The sequence below is a fragment of the Engystomops pustulosus genome, chromosome 7 (genome assembly GCF_040894005.1).
Source record: "Engystomops pustulosus chromosome 7, aEngPut4.maternal, whole genome shotgun sequence".
NCBI classification, from domain to species: domain Eukaryota; kingdom Metazoa; phylum Chordata; class Amphibia; order Anura; family Leptodactylidae; genus Engystomops; species Engystomops pustulosus.
This window is the reverse complement of record NC_092417.1, coordinates 12,238,951-12,262,830: the sequence shown is the minus strand read 5'-3', so window position 1 is coordinate 12,262,830 and position 23,880 is coordinate 12,238,951. Positions and strand designations below refer to the sequence as shown.

The 23,880-nt window shown below is 43.1% G+C and overlaps 1 protein-coding gene across 5 annotated transcripts in view; it reads left to right on the top strand.

Moving 5' to 3' along the window:
* The window catches only part of SEMA6C (semaphorin 6C), a 130,907-nt gene that overhangs the window by 20,038 nt on the left and 86,989 nt on the right, over window positions 1-23,880 (top strand). For 4 of the 5 annotated variants that reach the window (XM_072114791.1, XM_072114789.1, XM_072114793.1 and 1 more), the window contains exon 2: window positions 13,196-13,246. The gene's annotated coding sequence lies outside the window, so the exon portion shown is untranslated. Of the gene's footprint in view, window positions 1-7,914; window positions 8,128-13,195; window positions 13,247-23,880 lie in introns of those variants that run through there. The other variant, XM_072114790.1, reaches the window with a different exon arrangement.

Sequence of the window (23,880 nt, the reverse complement as noted above, 5' to 3'; positions counted from 1 at the left end):
TTGATATGATCAATTATTGATAGATATGTATGAGATGGATGGAGAGATATGTAAATGTGAGATAGACAGAAGATATTGGATCGATATTAGAAGATATTGGATGGATGTATAGATATTTCTCAGTGTATATGTGGACACGTAGTAGTAGTCTCTGTGTCTTATTATAACCATGTGGGATCATACACTAATGTTCTGATGATTCGGTGCAGTGACTGGTTACAGATGTGCCTGTTACTAATCCCAGATGATAACACCCTGAACTCGCTGAGGGTTTGTTACATTGGATCTAGTCTACACCATCTTCGGGGATCTAGGCTGATACATGTAACCTTCACTGATACATTGTAACAAACCAGTAGCATATTTGTGCTGCCTGTGTTTGTACCTCAAAGTGGTTTGTCTCAACCTGAAACAATAGTGACAGACCCTCAGCTGTGAGAATCTTTGTGAACATTTGTATCCATCGTATAACACTAAGTGACTGCAGTAACCATCACCATAGCCAGACCATTGTGTTGTCATTCTCTTAAAGGGGACATTTTTATGTGTCCCTTTAAGACAGTAGCATGTGTCTGGAGTAGCAGTAATTAATCTCCTACTATCATTCCTTCGCTTCCTTCCCCAACGTAAACTAATCTTAGAGGTGTGAAGCCAAAATTATAGGTATGTGCGGATATTTTCCCCGCTCGTGAGTCATCCTTGGCTCAAAGTCTCGGAGATGAGGAGGCGGAAACCTGAGCGAGCGAGACGGGGACAAGACAGTGGTGCGGGGGCCCTACCGTGTCTGATCTTACAGAACATGTGAGCAATAAAGTTATACAAAACGTAAGGATAGCAGAATAAAGTCACATACTGGGGGTTTTACAAGGCTTTGCCTATTTATTTCTCAAGGCCACAGTGATTTGCAGTAGGTTGTTGAATTACAAAATTGTCCTTTTTGATAAAGTTTTGGTTTGGAAGTTTTGGTCTAAAAATGTGGGGAATCCCAAATGTCAGGGAAATTTATCCAAATAAAATACAATAAGAATGTGGTTTTACTAAAGCAGAAAATTAAAAAAAAAAAAAAAAAAGAAAAAAAGGGGAGGGTTTTATATAAAGCCCCCGCCCATTTTATATCCAGACCACAATGCTTAGCAGCAGGTTGTAGTCCCATTTAATAAAGTTTTGGTTTCAAAGTCTAGAGGTGTGGGGAATCCCAGATATGGGAAAATTAGGCAAAATTTAAATGAAAGGGGTATGGCTTTCCTAAAGCTCCACCCATTAGTCTTATGATCACAATCCTTTGTAATTGTTGTTGTCTACTTTAATCTCTTGCTTTGGATTTGAGGGTGAAAAGGGAGGAAATTTTGAGATGGAGAGTAAAAATTTGTAAAGATCGGTTTGAGAGAGGGTGGGGTTTATAAAAAGCCCCGCCCTTTTATTTCAGGACACCAATGCTTTGCAGCAGAATGTTAAATTAGTCCTATTTTAATAAAGTTTTGGTTTCAAAGTGTGGGGAATCCCAGATAGAGAAGAAATTAGCCCAAATTATTATGACTCGGGAGTGGTGTTACTAAAGCTCCACCCATTCATCTCAGGTCCACAATGCTTTGCAGTAGGTCGTGATTACTATAATCTGAAACCTGAAAATTTCAGATTTTAAAATTTGTAAAAATCGGTATGAGGGGTGGGGTTAATATAAAGCTCCGCCCATTTCTCCACTACCACGGTGCTTTGGGTTAAGTTGCCTCAATCGAAAAAGTGGGTTGTTGCAAAAGCAGTTGACGTAGGGGTGTGTTCCTTTAATCTCATAATGCCCTTACCCATTTAGTTTTCTTCAAACACAACTTTATTTACAATTTTCTGAACAATTTATCCCTGAGGGCCCCAGGCTCTTTATCTCCGAAGTCTCCGAACCTGGACGAGCCGCTGCAGCAGACTCGTAGTGCGGCTTTCTAATGTTACGCCGCAGTTATTTCAATTAATCTCGCTGGATAATATGGGGTCAGAGGAAGACGAGGAACAGGAGACAGAGAGAATTTCAAATCGGCTTTTAGTAAATTAAAATCAAATCAGACGACGAGTGTGAAGGTTACAGATCGGTAACTGGGAAGCGTAAGGATGTAGCAGAACCGGCGCCGTATCCGGTATTCCCATCACGTTGGCCTCCTATAGGGATGATCTGGGGAGAGGCGGGATGGGACAGCTTTATCTGGAGATGAATGTCTTGGAGTGGGCCTAACCTCGTTACCCAGAAGGCTCTTTGTTTTGTAATGCGGAGGTCGAGGGTTAAAACAGCAGTTTGTGTTAGTGGAGGAACTAGCAGTGATTTATGGCCAAGCTAAGTATCTCCATCTGGTACTGACCTTCTCTAATGGCTGATTTCGTTAGGAGGAAGATACATTGTCATCCACCGTCTGCCAAGATGGTGCCAGGAGAGGCTGGGAACGCGCCATCCTCCACCTTTGTACAACGTTCCGGAATACAATGCGAAAATGTCAGTGGAGACTGACACAGAAGAGAAGGCTTCTAATGCACAATGCATGGTAGATCAGCATCAATTCTTGCTGATTAATGAATACAATTCTAGAACTACAGTGAAGACCGACACAATACCGTCTCGGTAGAGACACTCTCTCGAGGTGTGTCTTTAGACACTGCGCTCTTTTGTCTTGTGCCGATCCGCAGTTACTTTGTATGTTTTTGGCTAAACGAATGAGCAATTTCTGCAAAGGAGATCTGATTGGTGGAGGCGCTCCGATTGCAGAGATTGTCATCTCCACAATGCTCCGCTCTATTGTGTCTTCTCTCCGGCCATTATCTCCACAACTAAATAGAGACATTACTGACAAATATCTGATCCATCTGCTGCGCCCGCAGGTGCCACCGCCGTCCACCGGGGCTCCATTCACTCCGCACTTGATAAACGGTCATTTACTCACCGCGCGCTGTGTCTCCACAATCACACAACGGGTCCTCTGCTTCGATATTCGCGTGTCTGGATGTGACCACTATCTTAACTCTCGATCTTCTGGACAAAGTGAGAACTTCAGGTGTCAGCAGAGGTCTCCAGTAGCTTCCTGACCACAGACGAGATCATGGACAATCTCCACCACTGATGGTCCTGCCCTTCGAGAGTGTATCACCTTATGTAATACTGAGTGTGTACTCAGAACTTTACTTGAGTTAGGTCACCTGAGTCATGTGAAGTTGTCTTACAAATGAAAATAAAAGCTCCTCAGCGTTTTCCTATCGAATTCACCAAAGGTTATCTATAGAGATGGCCAAAGAGTAGACGTTACTACTGGTCACCAAAGTCATTCAGAGGGTTCTTAGATGAGGTCCTCAAAGTTGGATTGATGCCTTAGGTTGGATTCACCCTGGAGTGCATGGCCCTTCCATAGAGATTGATGTACCAGACTATAAGGAACATGGGCCAACCCCAGATCCAACAAAGTGGGGAAGATTTTCAGCTTTTGGGATAATTTCTCACCATATTTTAGAACATTTGATTATCTGGCTCAAAAGACTGAGCTGAATGAGGGGAATCTGTTTTTCAAGCCAACCGTGGACGATGGTGGACACTGGCATTGTGGTGGGATGTAGCATTGTGTTGTAGCTATATGGAATAAGAGGCCACGGAAGTCATTTGTGGCTTACAAGTCAAGAATTAAAGCCCATCAGGGTTCATGTTTGCAGACACCCAAGGTTGGATTCCCACCACCACTGATAAGCTTTCCCTTATATACTTCCCATCATCTTCACCCAGTAGTCAGCTATGGCCCACAAACAAAAGTAAAAGCATATCAGTGTCCTTCCATTAATCCCCAGTACTCTCCTTCCACCACTGATGGTCTCGTGCTTCTGATACTTCTTATTTTCTCCTTACATAACATTGGGAGTGTCTTTGTTGCTTGACTTGGCCAATTTGGGTCACCAGAATAACCAGTAGTGTCTCCAAAGTTGTTCAACAAACCAAAAATAAACAGCTCCTCGTTCTTCATCGAATGAGCACCCATAGGTCGGTTTCATTACAGGTTACATCTCGCCTAGGTAATAACGGTCTAACACAGGAAGGAACAAGATTGGGGGAATGGCCCAACCATGGTCTATCCCAAGTGTGGAACACATAAAGATATATGGGAGCCATATTCGAGATCGATATTCGAGATGAACAATCAACGGTGGACGTTGGTAATAGTGTGGACCAGTGTCAGGTATAGAATGAAGTGATCCTGGTGGCCCTAAAAGCTTCTAAATGTGTTGTCTTCTTCTGGACTTGAGGGGCTTATGCCTGAGCTCATCAGAGGATCCTCTGGTGCCCTGGTAGGCCACACTAACCCTGTAGAATTGGGAGCGGTAGCAGTTGTGGATACTGAGGACCCCTTCAATTCAATTATAGTTCCATTCTAGAACATACCATCCTCCAACGATGGCCATCAAGACTTCAACCATGGGTGGTGGTGCTCAGTGTAGAATTGCGTTCCCTCACGTGTATGCTGCCATGTTTCCTGGGCACAGTGATGGCCCGATGTAGATGTTCAGCCATGAATGGATGATGGGTGAATCACATTACGAGTTTCAGGGGAACAGTAGGGGAGATGTTAATGGCTATGAAGGTGCCCTAGAGCTCCAACAAATAGGATTATAATGTAATTGGTGTGAGGGGCGGGGGACTTACATTAACAGGACCCCCGACGCAGGGAAGTGTAGCTAAAGGCAGGAAGGATAATGTGTTTGACTGGCTCTGGCTGGCGGCCATCATTTATAGACCATTAATGGAGCACAGGTCCACCGCATCGTAATGGTTTTATAATGACCCTGGAGTGTAATAATAGTGTCACAGGGATAGAGTGGTTATACAGTGAGGAATATCTATCTATCCATCTATCTATCTATCTCCTATCTATCTATCTCATATCTATCTATCTATCTATCTATCTATCTATCTATCTCCTATCCATCTATCTATCTCATATCTATCTATCTCCTATCCATCTATCTATCTCCTATCTATCTATCTATCTATCTATCTCCTATCTATCTATCTATCTCCTATCTATCTATCTATCTATCTATCTATCTCCTATCTATCTATCTCCTATCTATCTATCTATCTATCTATCTATCTATCTATCTATCTATCTATCTATCTATCTATCTATCTCCTATCCATCTATCTATCTCCTATCTATCTATCTCCTATCTATCTATCTATCTATCTATCTATCTATCTATCTATCTCCTATCTATCTATCTCCTATCCATCTATCTATCTCCTATCTATCTATCTCCTATCTATCTATCTCCTATCTATCTATCTATCTATCTCCTATCTATCTATCTCCTATCCATCTATCTATCTCATATCTATCTCCTATCCATCTATCTATCTCATATCTATCTATCTATCTATCTATCTATCTATCTATCTATCTATCTATCTCCTATCCATCTATCTATCTCATATCTATCTATCTATCTATCTATCTATCTATCTATCTATCTATCTATCTATCTATCTATCTATCTATCTCATATCTATCTATCTTTCCCTCCCTAGTTTTGTAGGCCTTGGTGCTATGTGTTATATTGAAGTGGGTTCATTATTATGAAGTTTTCTGGAGTAGGAGAGTTTCCTTAATTTTAAACAATGGAAACTGAGATATTTACTGCACCCTCAACCCGAACCCCCCCCCCCTCTCCCTGCCATAGCTGTATCAGATCTGCACGCTCAATCCTGAGCTTTTTGGATATTTTTGAAGTCCGGCATAGTATATCATCATGGTGGTGTCCGTCCTGTTCAGTGTGGAGTTCCCCTTTAAGGCTAGGTAAGCCATGGCTCATGATGGCCGCCGCCTCCTTGTTCCCCAGTGTGGGAGCTGAATTATTGTCCTGAGGTGTGTGCAGCTGACAGGAAGGTAAACAGGAATATGGAGGTCTGAGGGAGGAAGCCGCCAACAATATTCCATCAGTCTGTGGCGGAAACGTAACTATAACACGGCAGAGAAAGTGGAACGGCTTCAAAAACATGGACCCCCTGCCCTGCATCGTCCAGTGAGATTGTAACATCTTTTTCAATAAAGTTTATTAAAATCCATGGCTACATCTTGTATAAGGCCTAGCGTGTAATAAATCATGAGCTTCCTCAACAAACTTTATCGATACTATCTGAATTCTATTATGGCTGTATGGCGGGATCATTAACATACTGATTTATGCTGCTTGTATAAGTCAGAACTTTATGGGAAATAGATGGCGGCATTATGTGGGAAATACATATGTGGAGTTGTGTGTGTAATATATGGCGGTGTTATATGGGAACCATATGGCAGTATAATGGGGGAAATACATATGTGGAGTTATGTGTGAAATATATGGCAGTGTTATATGGGAACTATATGGCAGTGTTATATGGGAACTATATGGCAGTATAATGTGGGAAATACATATGTGGAGTTATGTGTGAAATATATGGCAGTATAAAGTGGGAAATATATTTGTTGAGGTATGTGTGCAATAGATGATTGTGTTATCTGTGAAAAACGTATATGAAGTTATGTGTGAAGTATATGGCGGCATTATCTGGGAAATGTATTGTAACATGAAAAATAGGTGGCGGTGTTATACAGGAAATGTATATGGAGTTATGTGTGAAATATATGGTGGGCTTATGTGTGGAAGGTATAGGTTAGTATTATTTGTGTACAGTTTGGCGGTATGATTTATCTCACACATCTCTCACACTATGGGGCACATTTACTTACCCGGTCAGTGGGCCGCACCCTTCGATTTCTGTCGCGAGCTGCACCAAAATCTGATCGCGTGCAACACAATCCCCTGCTAAAAACCTGTCCCAGCGGCGCAAATCCCGAAAACATCAGAAAGTCCGATGGAGATGCGATCTGCGGACCCTTAGTAAATAAGCCCCTATGCCTTACAAACTATGGCATGCTACTATTGCTATTTCTCGGGGGGATGTTCGAGTTCTAGGCCCCCCACCTAGAAGTCTTTTGTGAAAATACCCTTAAATTAAGAAAACATAATTTTATTTCGCCCGCCATCGCCAGTCTCTTTCATGTGCCGCCGTTCATTTTCTGACATAACATTTTAAGGTCTGGCACCACAGGCGGCGCAGAGCATCGCGCACATCGTACGGCTGATGGCGGGCGCACGCGTGAGATATAACTCATTACGCATCAAAGGAAGATGTTTGTGAATGGACGGATCCTTTGTCTGGCGTTATTGGGCGTCAGACGAGCTTCGCCGCCGCTCCGTATAATTGTCACATTCCCGCTCGTTAACCTTCGGGTGAGCAATTTTCCTCTAGTGATCATCGCGCTCGCCGCAGTGGGAGGCGCAGCTGCCGGAAACTATATAGCGGGTTTATTTATGGAGATCCCCGACCCTTGTTTAACATGTCGTTTTTAGAGATGCGTTATGTTAAACGTGTTCTTTTCATCCGAATTTTATAAAAAATTTTAAGGTCAGCTCCACTGAAAAGAAAAAAAAACTGATTTGACTTCTGTCACCCCCCAATATCCCAACCCTAAAATTTCACAGTGACGGGAGCGCAGGATGCTGAGATATGGGGCCTTGTTTGTTGGGTCCTCCAACCATAGAGATGTGATGTGACTCTCTGTACCTCACTGTGATGTGAAGGAACAAGGTAGTCACCCAGGATTTTTTTTTTTATTGATCTTGATGAAATTTGTTCTTGGGGGGTGAAAGGGAGTGTAGTGGCGGCCATATTGTTTGTTACAATGTCCCATGTCTGCGGGCACCATGAGTCCGAGGCCTCGCGTCTCGCTACAGCTGTTCTGACCTTGAAGGAAGTGAGCCGACAGCATTTTACCCCCCACCCCCCTACATATCCCAATATTATTTTAACTTAATTACAGCTATAAATAGCAGGGATTAAGGAAGGACTCTGCAGGGCCAGCAGCGCACTTGTCAAGAAGCCTTTGAAGTCCTCAGCAGCCTCCATGTAATGTAACCGGACCGGAACAGAGGAGCCTTACTGACAACAGCTGCTATAATGATATTACCCTCCGACCTATGACGGGGGCGACAACATGAAACCGGACAGGAGGCAGAGACCCCCATGATGGCCCCCAACCCTGACTCACCTGCTAAAGCCTCCGCATAGTAATGATACCTGTATTGTATGACATCCATATGTAATGATATATGTACAGCCGCTATAACCTGGGGATCTCCTGTATATAATGATATATGTACAGCCGGTATAACCTGGGGATCTCCTGTATATAATGATATATGTACAGCAGGTATAACCTGGGGATCTCCTGTATATAATGATATATGTACAGCCGGTATAACCTGGGGATCTCCTGTATATAATGATATATGTACAGCCGGTATAACCTGGGGATCTCCTGTATATAATGATATATGTACAGCCGGTATAACGTGGGGATCTCCTGTATATAATGATATATGTACAGCCGGTATAACCTGAGGATCTCCTGTATATAATGATATATGTACAGCTGGTATAACCTGGGGATGTCCTGTATATAATGATATATGTACAGCCGGTATAACCTGGGGATCTCCTGTATATAATGATATATGTACAGCCGGTATAACCTGGGGATCTCCTGTATATAATGATATATGTACAGCCGGTATAACCTGGGGATCTCCTGTATATAATGATATATGTACAGCTGGTATAACCTGGGGATCTCCTGTATATAATGATATATGTACAGCCGGTATAACCTGGGGATCTCCTGTATATAATGATATATGTACAGCCGGTATAACCTGGGGATCTCCTGTATATAATGATATATGTACAGCCGGTATAACCTGGGGATCTCCTGTATATAATGATATATGTACAGCCGGTATAACCTGGGGATCTCCTGTATATAATGATATATGTACAGCCGGTATAACCTGGGGATCTCCTGTATATAGTGATATATGTACAGCCGGTATAACCTGGGGATCTCCTGTATATAATGATATATGTACCCGGTATAACCTGGGGATCTCCTGTATATAATGATATATGTACAGCCGGTATAACCTGGGGATCTCCTGTATATAATGATATATGTACAGCCGGTATAACCTGGGGATCTCCTGTATATAGTGTTATATGTACAGCTGGTATTACCTGGGGATCTCCTGTATATAATGATATATGTACAGCTGGTATAACCTGGGGATCTCCTGTATATAATGATATATGTACAGCTGGTATAACCTGGGGATCTCCTGTATATAATGATATCTGTACAGCCGGTATAACCTGGGGATCTCCTGTATATAATGATATATGTACAGCCGGTATAACCTGGGGATCTCCTGTATATAATGATATATGTACAGCCGGTATAACCTGGGGATCTCCTGTATATAATGATATATGTACAGCCGGTATAACCTGGGGATCTCCTGTATATAATGATATATGTACAGCTGGTATAACCTGGGGATCTCCTGTATATAATGATATATGTACAGCTGGTATAACCTGGGGATCTCCTGTATATAATGATATATGTACAGCCGGTATAACCTGGGGATCTCCTGTATATAATGATATATGTACAGCCGGTATAACCTGGGGATCTCCTGTATATAATGATATATGTACAGCCGGTATAACATGGGGATCTCCTGTATATAATGATATATGTACAGCCGGTATAACATGGGGATCTCCTGTATATAATGATACATGTACAGCCGGTATAACCTGGGGATCTCCTGTATATAGTGTTATATGTACAGCTGGTATTACCTGGGGATCTCCTGTATATAATGATATATGTACAGCTGGTATAACCTGGGGATCTCCTGTATAATCATTACTGGGCAGCAGATATTTGCGTACTATCAGATTATAATTGCTGTTCTGATGGGACAGCATAGTATTATAAGAAGATATGGAGTCTATAAATATCTGTACTCTGCACCGTTCTGCTCATGTTGGGAGTTCATAAACAGGACTATTACTGCTCTACCATCATCTAGGAGCTCACATAAACCTCGCGCCTCATATTAGAAAAAATCCATCACAGGGAAATAGGATTACGTCCACCACAAGTACCCACTACTATTAGCTGTAATTTCTATGGAAAAGATCCAGATTTAGGAAAATCTTTGATTAAGGAGAATTCCTGCCAAAAAGTAAAGGCTGCCGTATTTATTCATTGGGACTCTGTAACGCTCAGTAATAGGGAGCCGAATATTCCTGATATACTGAAATATAACTACTATAATACTGCCCCCTATGTACAGGAATATAACTACTATAATACTGCCCCCTATGTACAGGAATATAACTACTATAATACTGCCCCCTATGTACAAGAATATAACTACTATAATACTGCCCCCTATGTACAAGAATATAACTACTATAATACTGCCCCCTATGTACAAGAATATAACTACTATAATACTGCCCCATATGTACAAGAATATAACTACTATAATACTGCCCCCTATGTACAGGAATATAACTACTGTAATACTGCCCACTATGTACAAGAATATAACTACTATAATACTGCCCCCTATGTACAGGAATATAACTACTATAATACTGCCCCCTATGTACAAGAATATAACTACTATAATACTGCCCCATATGTACAAGAATATAACTACTATAATACTGCCCCCTATGTACAGGAATATAACTACTGTAATACTGCCCCCTATGTACAAGAATATAACTACTATAATACTGCCCCCTATGTACAGGAATATAACTACTATAATACTGCCCCCTATGTACAAGAATATAACTACTATAATACTGCCCCCTATGTACAAGAATATAACTACTATAATACTGCCCCATATGTACAAGAATATAACTACTATAATACTGCCCCCTATGTACAGGAATATAACTACTATAATACTGCCCCCTATGTACAGGAATATAACTACTATAATACTGCCCCCTATGTACAAGAATATAACTACTATAATACTGCTCCCTATGTACAAGAATATAACTACTATAATACTGCCCCATATGTACAAGAATATAACTACTATAATACCGCCCCCTATGTACAAGAATATAACTACTATAATACCACCCCCTATGTACAAGAATATAACTACTATAATACCGCCCCCTATGTACAAGAATATAACTACTATAATACTGCCCCCTATGTACAAGAATATAACTACTATAATACTGCCCCCTATGTACAAGAATATAACTACTATAATACTGCCCCCTATGTACAAGAATATAACTACTATAATACTGCCCCCTATGTACAAGAATATAACTACTATAATACTGCCCCCTTTGTACAGGAATATAACTACTATAATACTGCCCCCTATGTACAGGAATATAACTACTATAATACTGCCCCCTATGTACAAGAATATAACTACTATAATACTGCCCCCTATGTACAAGACTATAACTACTATAATACTGCCCCCTATGTACAAGAATATAACTACTATAATACAGCCCCCTATGTACAAGAATATAACTACTATAATACTGCCCCCTATGTACAGGAATATAACTACTATAATACTGCCCCCTATGTACAGTAATATAACTACTATAATACTGCTCCCTATGTACAGTAATATAACTACTATAATACTGCTCCCTATGTACAAGAATATAACTACTATAATACTGCCCCCTATGTACAAGAATATAACTACTATAATACTGCCCCCTATGTACAAGAATATAACTACTATAATACTGCCCCCTATGTACAAGAATATAACTACTATAATACTGCCCCCTATGTACAGGAATATAACTACTATAATACTGCCCCCTATGTACAAGAATATAACTACTATAATACTGCCCCCCTATGTACAAGAATATAACTACTATAATACTGCCCCCTATGTACAGGAATAGAACTACTATAATACTGCCCCCTATGTACAAGAATATAACTACTATAATATTGCCCCTATGTACAGGAATAGAACTACTATAATACTGCCCCCTATGTACAATAATATAACTACTATAATACTGCCCCCTATGTACAAGAATAGAACTACTATAATACTGCCCCCTATGTACAGGAATATAACTACTATAATACTGCCCCCTATGTACAAGAATATAACTACTATAATACTGCCCCCTATGTACAGAATAGAACTACTTTAATACTGCCCCCTATGTACAAGAATAGAACTACTATAATACTACCCCCTATGTACAAGAATATAACTACTATAATACTGCCCCTTATGTACAAGAATATAACTACTATAATACTGCCCCCTATGTACAAGAATATAACTACTATAATACTGCCCCCTATGTACAAGAATAGAACTACTATAATACTGCCCCCTATGTACAAGAATAGAACTACTATAATACTGCCGCCTATGTACAGGGATATAACTACTATAATACTGCCCCCTATGTACAAGAATATAACTACTATAATACTGCCCCCTATGTACAAGAATATAACTACTATAATACTGCCTCCTATGTACAGGGATATAACTACTATAATACTGCCCCCTATGTACAAGAATATAACTACTATAATACTGCCCCCTATGTACAAGGATATAACTACTATAATACTGCCCCCTATGTACAAGAATATAACTACTATAATACTGCCCCCTATGTACAAGAATATAACTACTATAATACTGCCCCCTATGTACAAGAATATAACTACTATAATACTGCCCCCTATGTACAGGAATATAACTACTATAATACTGTCCCCTATGTACAAGAATATAACTACTATAATACTGCCCCCTATGTACAAGAATATAACCACTATAATACTGCCCCCTATGTACAAGAATATAACTACTATAATACTGTCCCCTATGTACAAGAATATAACTACTATAATACTGCCCCCTATGTACAAGAATATAACTACTATAATACTGCCTCCTATGTACAAGAATATAACTACTATAATACTGCCCCCTATGTACAAGAATAGAACTACTATAATACTGCCGCCTATGTACAGGAATATAACTACTATAATACTGCCCCCTATGTACAGGAATAGAACTACTATAATACTGCCCCCTATGTACAGTAGTATAATACTGTCTTTGTACTATAATTGTGGATGTGTGTGTTGGTCGCTCTGCTCTGTGCGGTTACTTCTGTGATATTGTGCACTATATGCGGAATGCTCTCACTCTTTCCTCTCTTACATTTCAGATTTGCTGTCTTCAGTGAAGGACTCTTGTGTGATCAGTGAGCGGCAGTACGGTAAGCCTCTGTACCCTGTCTCCTTCTTGCAGTATTTTCTCTGCGTTGTGTACTTTATGGCGCTGTGATAGTGCGGCAGATGCTGCCATGTGTCATCGCCAGGGCTGTGTGTTTGGAATTTACAGTGTAAAGGAACCTTCCCCCATATAATCCCTGTGTGACCGTTACATTATCTGCTCTGGAGACGGGAGGAGACTGTTACATTTATATTGCTCAACTTTCAAATTTGAAACTGCTGAGCTGTGATTGGCTGGCTTCAGGAAGGTCAGAGAGTATTGCAGTGTCTGTAGATGCACGGATCCCCTTTCATAGTCTCCAGCGGATGATAAGGTCAGTGACCTGGTATAGCGGTGTCTGGAGATGCAGGGATCCCCTATAATTGTCTCCAGCGGATGATAAGGTCAGTGACAGGGTATAGCGGTGTCTGTAGATGCAGGGATCCCCTATAATAATCTCCAGCGGATGATAAGGTCAGTGACAGGGTATAGCGGTGTCTGTAGATGCAGTGATCCCCTACAATAGTCTCCAGTGGATGATAAGGTCAGTGACAGGGTATAGCGGTGTCTGTAGATGCAGGGATCCCCTACAATAGTCTCCAGTGGATGATAAGGTCAGTGACAGGGTATAGCGGTGTCTGTAGATGCAGGGATCCCCTATAATAATCTCCAGCGGATGATAAGGTCAGTGACAGGGTATAGCGGTGTCTGCAGATGCAGGGATCCCCTATAATAGTTTTCTGTGGATGAGAAGGTCAGTGACAGGGTATAGCGGTGTCTGCAGATGCAGGGATCCCCTATAATAGTCTCCTGTGGATGATAAGGTCAGTGACAGGGTATAGCGGTGTCTGCAGATGCAGGGATCCCCTATAATAGTCTCCAGTGGATGATAAGGTCAGTGACAGGGTATAGCGGTGTCTTCAGATGCAGGGATCCCCTATAATAGTCTCCTGTGGATGATAAGGTCAGTGACAGGGTATAGCGGTGTCTGTAGATGCAGTGATCCCCTATAATAGTCTCCAGTGGATGATAAGGTCAGTGACAGGGTATAGCGGTGTCTGTAGATGCAGGGATCCCCTACAATAGTCTCCAGTGGATGATAAGGTCAGTGACAGGGTATAGCGGTGTCTGTAGATGCAGGGATCCCCTATAATAATCTCCAGCGGATGATAAGGTCAGTGACAGGGTATAGCGGTGTCTGCAGATGCAGGGATCCCCTATAATAGTTTTCTGTGGATGAGAAGGTCAGTGACAGGGTATAGCGGTGTCTGCAGATGCAGGGATCCCCTATAATAGTCTCCTGTGGATGATAAGGTCAGTGACAGGGTATAGCGGTGTCTGCAGATGCAGGGATCCCCTATAATAGTCTCCAGTGGATGATAAGGTCAGTGACAGGGTATAGCGGTGTCTTCAGATGCAGGGATCCCCTATAATAGTCTCCTGTGGATGATAAGGTCAGTGACAGGGTATAGCGGTGTCTGTAGATGCAGTGATCCCCTACAATAGTCTCCAGTGGATGATAAGGTCAGTGACAGGGTATAGCGGTGTCTGCAGATGCAGGGATCCCCTATAATAGTCTCCAGCGGATGATAAGGTCAGTGACAGGGTATAGCGGTGTCTTCAGATGCAGGGATCCCCTATAATAGTCTCCTGTGGATGATAAGGTCAGTGACAGGGTATAGCGGTGTCTTCAGATGCAGGGATCCCCTATAATAGTCTCCTGTGGATGATAAGGTCAGTGACGGGGTATAGCGGTGTCTGTAGATGCAGGGATCCCCTATAATAATCTCCAGCGGATGATAAGGTCAGTGACAGGGTATAGCGGTGTCTGCAGATGCAGGGATCCCCTATAATAGTTTTCTGTGGATGAGAAGGTCAGTGACAGGGTATAGCGATGTCTGCAGATGCAGGGATCCCCTATAATAGTCTCCTGTGGATGATAAGGTCAGTGACAGGGTATAGCGGTGTCTGCAGATGCAGGGATCCCCTATAATAGTCTCCAGTGGATGATAAGGTCAGTGACAGGGTATAGCGGTGTCTTCAGATGCAGGGATCCCCTATAATAGTCTCCTGTGGATGATAAGGTCAGTGACAGGGTATAGCGGTGTCTGTAGATGCAGTGATCCCCTACAATAGTCTCCAGTGGATGATAAGGTCAGTGACAGGGTATAGCGGTGTCTGCAGATGCAGGGATCCCCTATAATAGTCTCCAGCGGATGATAAGGTCAGTGACAGGGTATAGCGGTGTCTTCAGATGCAGGGATCCCCTATAATAGTCTCCTGTGGATGATAAGGTCAGTGACAGGGTATAGCGGTGTCTTCAGATGCAGGGATCCCCTATAATAGTCTCCTGTGGATGATAAGGTCAGTGACGGGGTATAGCGGTGTCTGTAGATGCAGGGATCCCCTATAATAGTCTCCAGCGGATGATGAGTCCGTATTTAGATTCGGTATTTCCAGCCTTGTCCAACAAAGACATTCCTCCCTGGGAGAGAGACGAATGAGTGGGGATAATAAGAAGTGATGTGCGGGCGCAGAGGTCGGACGCCCGTGTTTGGGTTCTTCGCTTTCGCTAATAATGCACAAAACGCGGCACAGGACGAGCGCCGCCTCGAGAAATCACATTCATTCATATTCATGGCTCCCGCGTACAGGCAAAACAAATCTGTGCCAGGGAAGGTGCCGCATACCTAATCATCACAGAGCCGAGCCTGCCCGACCGCCATGTAGTGCACAGGTAGCATACCCAACCGCCATATAGTGCACACGTAGCATACCCCACCGCCATATAGTGCACAGGTAGCATACCCCACCGCCATATAGTGCACAGGTAGCATAACCCACCGCCATATAGTGCACACATAGTCACTACCTACCAGGAGCTAGCCTGCCTGACCGCCATATAGTGCACGCATAGTCACTGCAGCCACGAGGTGCGACACTCTCTTACTCTGAGTGATTCTGCTGCGGAGTAGTGTTACCTTTAATGCATAATGAATGAGCCTCATTGTCTCCAGAACTCTTCTGTATCAGGCAGGAGGCTGCAGCAGAGCGCTCCGCACACACACATGTCCGCAGCAGAGCGCTCCTCACACACACACACACACACACGCCTGCAGCAGAGCGCTCCGCACACACACACACACACACACATGTCCGCAGCAGAGCGCTCCTCACACACACATGTCCGCAGCAGAGCGCTCCTCACACACACACACACACATGTCCGCAGCAGAGCGCTCCGCACACACACACACATGTCCGCAGCAGAGCGCTCCTCACACACACACACACACATGTCCGCAGCAGAGCGCTCCTCACACACACACACACATGTCCGCAGCAGAGCGCTCCGCACACACACACACATGTCCGCAGCAGAGCGCTCTGCACACACACACACACACACATGTCCGCAGCAGAGCGCTCCTCACACACACATGTCCGCAGCAGAGCGCTCCTCACACACACACACACACACACGTCCGCAGCAGAGCGCTCCTCACACACACACACACACGTCCGCAGCAGAGCGCTCCGCACACACACACATGTCCGCAGCAGAGCGCTCCGCACACACACACACATGTCCGCAGCAGAGCGCTCCGCACACACACACATGTCCGCAGCAGAGCGCTCCTCACACACACACACACACACACACGTCCGCAGCAGAGCGCTCCTCACACACACACACACACACACACGTCCGCAGCAGAGCGCTCCGCACACACACACATGTCCGCAGCAGAGCGCTCCGCACACACACACACATGTCCGCAGCAGAGCGCTCCGCACACACACACACATGTCTGCAGCAGAGCGCTCCTCACACACACACACACACGTCTGCAGCAGAGCGCTCTGCACACACACACACACATGTCCGCAGCAGAGCGCTCCTCACACACACACACACATGTCCGCAGCAGAGCGCTCCTCACACACACACACACACGTCCGCAGCAGAGCGCTCCGCACACACACACATGTCCGCAGCAGAGCGCTCCGCACACACACACATGTCCGCAGCAGAGCGCTCCGCACACACACACTTGTCCGCAGCAGAGCGCTCCGCACACACACACACGTCCGCAGCAGAGCGCTCCTCACACACACACACACACACACACGTCCGCAGCAGAGCGCTCCTCACACACACACACACACACACACGTCCGCAGCAGAGCGCTCCGCACACACACACATGTCCGCAGCAGAGCGCTCCGCACACACACACACATGTCCGCAGCAGAGCGCTCCGCACACACACACACATGTCTGCAGCAGAGCGCTCCTCACACACACACACATGTCCGCAGCAGAGCGCTCCTCACACACACACACATGTCCGCAGCAGAGCGCTCCGCACACACACACACATGTCCGCAGCAGAGCGCTCCGCACACACACACACATGTCTGCAGCAGAGCGCTCCTCACACACACACACACACGTCTGCAGCAGAGCGCTCTGCACACACACACACACATGTCCGCAGCAGAGCGCTCCTCACACACACACACATGTCCGCAGCAGAGCGCTCCTCACACACACACACACACGTCCGCAGCAGAGCGCTCCGCACACACACACATGTCCGCAGCAGAGCGCTCCGCACACACACACACGTCCGCAGCAGAACTCTCTAAACTCTGCACTATAAATCCATATTTTTACAGTCCTTTTGAAACTAACAGCACACACAAAAGTCTGATGGGAAATACCTAACACTATCTACAGAGAGCACAGAGCACAGCAGTGTGAGGTCACGCCCCTGATGCACTTGGAGGAGCTACAATCCTGGAATATAATCCTGTATAGGAAGCGGATGGATCGCTGGAGGAATGAAGTCTGAATAGTGATTTCTTTTATTCGATTTATTTTTATATTTTAGTTTCTTTTTTTTTTCTTTCTCCAAGATGTGGAGGGGCCCTATAACCTCAGCATATGGTGGCCCTGCAGGGACAAAAATAGAGAGGAAGAAGAGGAGGAGGAGGATATTACACATTCACATTGCTCATCTGCGGAGTTCCACTATAAGACCCCGGCCCGCTCTATATATATATATGAGTAACTTCAGCTTAATCTGGGATGAGCCTTTGTGGTGGTACTGCGGGTCAGGAAGCAGAACCTAGTGTTCTGGGCTGAGGTGAGGCGGGTCAGTGGAGCTTATGGTGGGGGCCCGGCATGTGATGCAGTAATCTGCTTAATCCTGTTATGCTAAGGGCCATGAACGGGCAGAGGGCGGTAAAATCTGTTCTCCGGCTAATCCCGAGAGTGAGAAACTGGGCGAACATGGCCGGGATTAACAAGTCGCAAAGGGATTAGGAGTGGAAGCCTTCTTTATTAGCTCCACTACAGTAATTGTAACAAACTATACCGCCCTGATGTGTAATAGACATTATAGCCATAATTTAGCAGTACTGCCCCCTATAGAGCGGCCAATCTGGAGGATGTGTAAGGATAACGGGGCACATAGGTCTCACTCCCTACCTATAACAGAGTAGTAGCAGAGTAATAATAATATGTAATATGCCCAATACTTACTTCTTATCACTGATAATCCTAGACCAGCAGCGCTACCATACTGTGTATACACTGCCTGATCCTGTCACTTATCACTGATAATCATAGACCAGCAGTGCTACCATACTGTATATACTGTGCCTGATCCTGTCACTTCTTATCACTGATAATCCTAGACCAGCAGCACTACCATACTGTATATACTGTGCCTGATCCTGTCACTTATCACTGATAATCCTAGACCAGCAGCACTACCATACTGTATATACTGTGCCTGATCCTGTCACTTCTTATCACTGATAATCCTAGACCAGCAGCACTACCATACTGCATATACTGTGCCTGATCCTGTCACTTATCACTGATAATCCTAGACCAGCAGCGCTACCATACTGTATATACTGTGCCTGATCCTGTCACTTCTCATCACTGATAATCCTAGACCAGCAGCACTACCATACTGTATATACTGTGCCTGATCGATCCTGTCACTTCTTATCACTGATAATCCTAGACCAGCAGCGCTACCATACTGTATATACTGTGCCTGATCGATCCTGTCACTTCTTATCACTGCTAATCCTAGACCAGCAGCGCTACCATACTGTGTATACACTGCCTGATCCTGTCACTTATCACTGATAATCATAGACCAGCAGTGCTACCATACTGTATATACTGTGCCTGATCCTGTCACTTCTTATCACTGATAATCCTAGACCAGCAGCACTACCATACTGTATATACTGTGCCTGATCGATCCTGTCACTTCTTATCACTGATAATCCTAGACCAGCAGCGCTACCATACTGTGTATACACTGCCTGATCCTGTCACTTCTTATCACTGATAATCCTATACCAACAGTGCTACCATACTGATCCGGTCACTTCTTATCACTGATAATCCTAGACCAGCAGCACTACCATACTGTATATACTGTGCCTAATCCTGTCACTTCTTATCACTGATAATCCTAGACCAGCAGCGCTACCATACTGTGTATACACTGCCTGATCCTGTCACTTCTCACTGATAATCCTAGACCAGCAGCACTACCATACTGTGTATACTGTGCCTGATCCTGTCACTTCTTATCACTGATAATCCTAGACCAGCAGCGCTACCATACTGATATATACTGTGCCTGATCCTGTCACTTCTTATCACTGATAATCCTAGACCAGCAGCACTACCATACTGTATATACTGTGCCTGATCCTGCCACTTACTTCTTATCACTGATTGTCTTAGACCAGCAGCGCTACCATACTGTATATACTGTGCCTGATCCTGTCACTTCTTATCACTGATAATCCTAGACCAGCAGCGCTACCATACTCTATATACACTGCCTGATCCTGTCACTTCTTATCACTGATAATCCTATACCAGCAGCGCTACCATACTGTATATACTGTGCCTGATCCTGTCACTTACTTCTTATCACTGATAATCCTATACCGGCAGCGCTACCATACTGTATATACCGTGCCCGATCCTGTCTCATTTCTGGGAATGCTGTAACTAGATCGGATGTGACTGGTATTGCCCTTTAAGGCGGACATCGGGCACCACTTAGTAGTGACACAATATCCATGCCAGGCCTCTATTATACTACAAAGCAGAGACTGTGGATGACGAAACGCACTGTGACATTACAGGATCCCTGGTATCATGGCCTCCGCGCCAAGGAGACAGGCAGGGGGTGATAAGCGGCGGGAGCAGACACAAGCGTCTAATTCTGTCCCTGCCTCCCGAGTGCCAGATGGAAAGCGAGCGAGGTGTCCCTGATAAGACTGGGACAAGGAAGCTGGCAGCGCTGAGGGTTCCCACGATGCTCCGTGCCCCATGGCATCCAGCGCCGCCATAAACACCGTGCATGCCAGCCCCGACATTACCCGCATCTACAGGTATAATAATCCTTCTATACACATAACACCCCACATACATGTGCACATAAATATTACCGCCACCCCCCATCACTGCTACGGGCACAGATAACCCTTTAGCTGCCACAATGATGACATCATGTCTTCCTGACTTACAAAAGCATGACTAACCCAACATCCATTTATCTCCCTGTCACAGACATCTGGGATTAGAGTATCCGAGCCGGGGATACAGAATCAGATACAGCACAATCTATATTATACTGAGACCCTCAAAGCCGAGGCATGAGTAACCGGGGAGACAGGGAAGATAAGAGTATGATGTCATGTAATACACGGATTATATGTACCGCCACGTACAGGCTGTATTACAGTAGTTATATTCCTGTACATAGGGGGCAGTATTATAGTAGTTATATTCTTGTACATAGGGGGCAGTATTATAGTAGTTATATTCTTGTACATAGCGGGCAGTATTATAGTAGTTATATTCCTGTACATAGAGGGCAGTATAATAGTAGGTATAGTCTTGTACATAGGGGGCAGTATTATAGTAGTTATATTCTTGTACATAGGGGGCAGTATTATAGTAGTTATATTCCTGTACATAGGGGGCAGTATTATAGGAGTTATATTCTTGTACATAGGGGGCAGTATTATAGTAGTTATATTCTTGTACATAGGGGGCAGTATTATAGTAGTTATATTCCTGTACATAGGGGACAGTATTATAGTAGTTATATTCCTGTACATAGGGGGCAGTATTATAGTAGTTATATTCCTGTACATAGGGGGCAGTATTATAGTAGTTATATTCCTGTACATAGGGGGCAGTATTATAGTAGTTATATTCCTGTACATAGGGGGCTGTATTACAGTAGTTATATTCCTGTACATAGGGGGCAGTATTATAGTAGTTATATTCCTGTACATAGAGGGCAGTATAATAGTAGGTATAGTCTTGTACATAGGGGGCAGTATTATAGTAGTTATATTCTTGTACATAGGGGGCAGTATTATAGTAGTTATATTCCTGTACATAGGGGGCAGTATTATAGTAGTTATATTCCTGTACATAGGGGACAGTATTATAGTAGTTATATTCCTGTACATAGGGGGCAGTATTATAGTAGTTATATTCCTGTACATAGTGGGCTGTATTATAGTAGTTATATTCCTGTACATAGGGGGCAGTATTATAGTAGTTATATTCCTGTACATAGGGGGCAGTATTATAGTAGTTATATTCTTGTACATAGGGGGCAGTATTATAGTAGTTATATTCCTGTACATAGGAGGCAGTATTATAGTAGTTATATTCCTGTACATAGGGGGCAGTATTATAGTAGTTATATTCCTGTACATAGGGGGCAGTATTATAGTAGTTATATTCCTGTACATAGGGGGCAGTATTATAGTAGTTATATTCCTGTACATAGGGGGCAGTATTATAGTAGTTATATTCCTGTACATAGGGGGCAGTATTATAGTAGTTATATTCCTGTACATAGGGGGCAGTATTATAGTAGTTATATTCCTGTACATAGGGGACAGTATTATAGTAGTTATATTCCTGTACATAGGGGACAGTATTATAGTAGTTATATTCCTGTACATAGGGGGCAGTATTATAGTAGTTATATTCCTGTACATAGGGGGCAGTATTATAGTAGTTATATTCTTGTACATAGGGGGCAGTATTATAGTAGTTATATTCCTGTACATAGGGGGCAGTATTATAGTAGTTATATTCCTGTACATAGGGGGCAGTATTATAGTAGTTATATTCCTGTACATAGGGGGCAGTATTATAGTAGTTATATTCCTGTACATAGGGGGCAGTATTATAGTAGTTATATTCCTGTACATAGGGGACAGTATTATAGTAGTTATATTCCTGTACATAGGGGGCAGTATTATAGTAGTTATATTCCTGTACATAGTGGGCAGTATTATAGTAGTTATATTCCTGTACATAGGGGGCAGTATTATAGTAGTTATATTCCTGTACATAGGGGGCAGTATTATAGTAGTTATATTCTTGTACATAGGGGGCAGTATTATAGTAGTTATATTCCTGTACATAGGGGGCAGTATTATAGTAGTTATATTCCTGTACATAGGGGGCAGTATTATAGTAGTTATATTCTTGTACATAGGGGACAGTATTATAGTAGTTATATCCCTGTACATAGGGGGCAGTATTATAGTAGTTATATTCTTGTACATAGGGAGCAGTATTATAGTAGTTATATTCCTGTACATAGGGGGCAGTATTATAGTAGTTATATTCTTGTACATAGGGGGCAGTATTATAGTAGTTATATTCCTGTACATAGGGGGCAGTATTATAGTAGTTATATTCCTGTACATAGGGGGCAGTATTATAGTAGTTATATTCTTGTACATAGGGGCAGTATTATTGTAGTTATATTCTTGTACATAGGGGGCAGTATTATAGTAGTTATATTCTTGTACATAGGGAGCAGTATTATAGTAGTTATATTCCTGTACATAGGGGGCAGTATTATAGTAGTTATATTCCTGTACATAGGTGGCAGTATTATAGTAGTTATATTCCTGTACATAGGGGGCAGTATTATAGTAGTTATATTCCTGTACATAGGGGCAGTATTATAGTAGTTATATTCTTGTACATAGGTGGCAGTATTATAGTAGTTATATTCCTGTACATAGGGGCAGTATTATAGTAGTTATATTCCTGTACATAGGGGACAGTATTATAGTAGTTATATTCCTGTACATAGGGGGCAGTATTATAGTAGTTATATTCCTGTACATAGTGGGCAGTATTATAGTAGTTATATTCCTGTACATAGGGGGCAGTATTATAGTAGTTATATTCCTGTACATAGGGGGCAGTATTATAGTAGTTATATTCTTGTACATAGGGGGCAGTATTATAGTAGTTATATTCCTGTACATAGGGGGCAGTATTATAGTAGTTATATTCCTGTACATAGGGGGCAGTATTATAGTAGTTATATTCTTGTACATAGGGGACAGTATTATAGTAGTTATATCCCTGTACATAGGGGGCAGTATTATAGTAGTTATATTCTTGTACATAGGGAGCAGTATTATAGTAGTTATATTCCTGTACATAGGGGGCAGTATTATAGTAGTTATATTCTTGTACATAGGGGGCAGTATTATAGTAGTTATATTCCTGTACATAGGGGGCAGTATTATAGTA